General features: G+C 28.8%; 1 pseudogene; it reads right to left on the bottom strand.

Annotated features, from left to right (window-relative positions):
- Positions 1-704: 704 nt before the first annotated feature.
- Positions 705-876, bottom strand: LOC150038008 (U2 spliceosomal RNA; annotated as a pseudogene).
- Positions 877-2,326: the final 1,450 nt, after the last annotated feature.

The following is a 2,326-nucleotide window of genomic DNA, read 5'->3' as shown; positions in this document are numbered from 1 at the left end:
CCCCTTTGGCTGATATTTTTTTAAGGCAAAATATTCAATAACCAACCATCAAAATAATGGATGTCAGAAATAAGAACGAAACAACATCAGTAATGGATGTCAGAAATAAAGATGAAACAACATTATTAACAATTGAAAGTGCAGAAATATATACAACAAAAATTAAACAAACAGTCATTTAGCCACCCAAACACAAAACCAAACGTCAACAAACAACCAAACAACCAATACCAAATTCAACAAAACCAAGAACCAAACCAGAACAAGCTCAAACAAACAGTTTCTCTCCAAATTGCCAAAACAACACAATCTCCCTCTTTGTGGCTTAAAAAAAAAAAAAAAAATCAAGTATGCCTCTGGGAAGAAGAAGTTCCATCAGCCCTAGACAATACAACCCGCATCATCTGAAATATCTCCTCAATTTCAGCTTTATGATCTTGGAGCTGCTACAACATGGTATCAATGTCTCGAGACTCATTTGATAATACTTGCATAACACAACTTCCAAAAAAAGATTCAATGAAAGCTCGACTGGGACTATCAATATGATAGGTCGTAGCAGTAGTGTCAATGTTAGAAACATGATATCCTTGCAGGAGCTTAGGATGAATGATAAAGTGACTAGGTGCAGAGCTAATGGGTTGAATAGAAAAAGTTATTTTGTTCTTTTCGTAGACAATATTGTCATAGTTTCACTTAGTTGCTTTCCTTGCCCACTCTCCCTTAGAACTTGAATAGGAAAAGGGTAAGCTTTTGTAATATATTTCAATCCTGTCCAACATAGTTGTCTATTGGTTTCATCTTGAAATTCGATGGTAAATAGATAAGAACATATACTATACTTGATCTTAGCCATCAAAAGACCAAGAAATGTATATATTGAAATTTTTTTTTTTTCTCTTGTTGTTTTGCAATAAAAATATGGAATTATAATACTTATTTATACTACATATGATTTGTCTTTCTAAAAAAAATTACTTTGTGAACTGATTTTTTTTTTTTTTTTTTTTTGTAGAACTTTAATATTTGGTTCCCTTCAAAATTCTAATTTCTAAGTTATAAATTTTATGAAGCATGAAAAAGTGTAATATTCAAGTGTTTTTGCTATTGAGTTTGAATGTTGAATGTCCTTGCCACAATCTCATCAACAGTGGACTTTGAAGCTATAAAAAAACATAGCAAAGTGATGGGTAAGGAAAAGCTATCAATGTAGAGAAGATCAAAGTGGCTTTTGTGTTCTTGTATGAGTAAGCATAATTACCAAATCTCTTGCAAGGACTTATTAGACTAGTGTTGTAGGGTGTCTATGGTTCATTTTTTTAATCTTTTTTTTTTTTTTTAATGAATTTGTGAATGACAATGTGAATTATTGAACTACTTGATGCAGGGTGTCAATTTTTCAATCTTTTTAACTTAAGAGTTGGAGGTACCTTTATATTTTTTTCTCTTTTTGTTATATTTTTGAATCATCGATTGACCTAAAAGTTTAAATTGATGGGTGAAGGTAAATTTATTTATATCATCTAACATATACCTTCACAGATATTACATATAAATTGTTATACCTTCATAGATATTACATACAAATCAGAAGAATATATGTACATACAGCATGGCCAATGTAGTATCTTAATCTTCTTTTTTAAAAAAAAATTATAAACTATTCAGTATCCTTATCTTATTTAGTCTTTAGATTACAATATAGATTCCTTTTTATGTTTGTTTCTGAGAAATGTTGTTGTCCAATTCTAGCTTCCCTTCTTTCTATGCAGCATTGGAGTACATTTTCTGTGGATCACAGAGTGAATAGTCTTTCTTGATTTCTTTTCGAGAAAATATCAATTTATATCCCTGAATTTTAGGGATTGTATCAATTTAAATCCTGAACTTTGGATTAGTATAATTTAAACCCTAAACTAATAATTGTATTAATTTAAATAATGAACTTTCATAAATATATCAAGTTAAACCCTAAACTTTCATAAGTATATTCGAATAAAACATAATGAAGAGTTCAAATTGATACAATTATGAAACTTTGATGTTTAAATTGATACATTCATGAAAATTGGGTTTAAATTAATACAATTATTAGTTGGGGTTCAAATTGATCACTTCTGAAATTCAAGGTTTAAATTGATACAATTATTAATTTAGGGTTTAAATTGATACAATTCTCAAAGTTTAGGGTTTAAATTGATATTTCCGACTTTTTTTTTTTTTTTTTTTGCTGCTTTACTATTTATGGCTTTTGTTTGGTATTTTAAATCTTCTAATTTTCTCATGAACACCTTTTGTAATTGGTTGCCTTTGTTTTGTTGTATTT

Source organism: Benincasa hispida, chromosome 2, assembly GCF_027475165.1.
Source record: "Benincasa hispida cultivar pf3 chromosome 2, pf3_genome.v1.1, whole genome shotgun sequence".
NCBI lineage: Eukaryota > Viridiplantae > Streptophyta > Magnoliopsida > Cucurbitales > Cucurbitaceae > Benincasa > Benincasa hispida.
The sequence above is the reverse complement of the archived record's forward strand: the minus strand, read 5'-3'. Positions and strand labels throughout refer to the sequence as shown.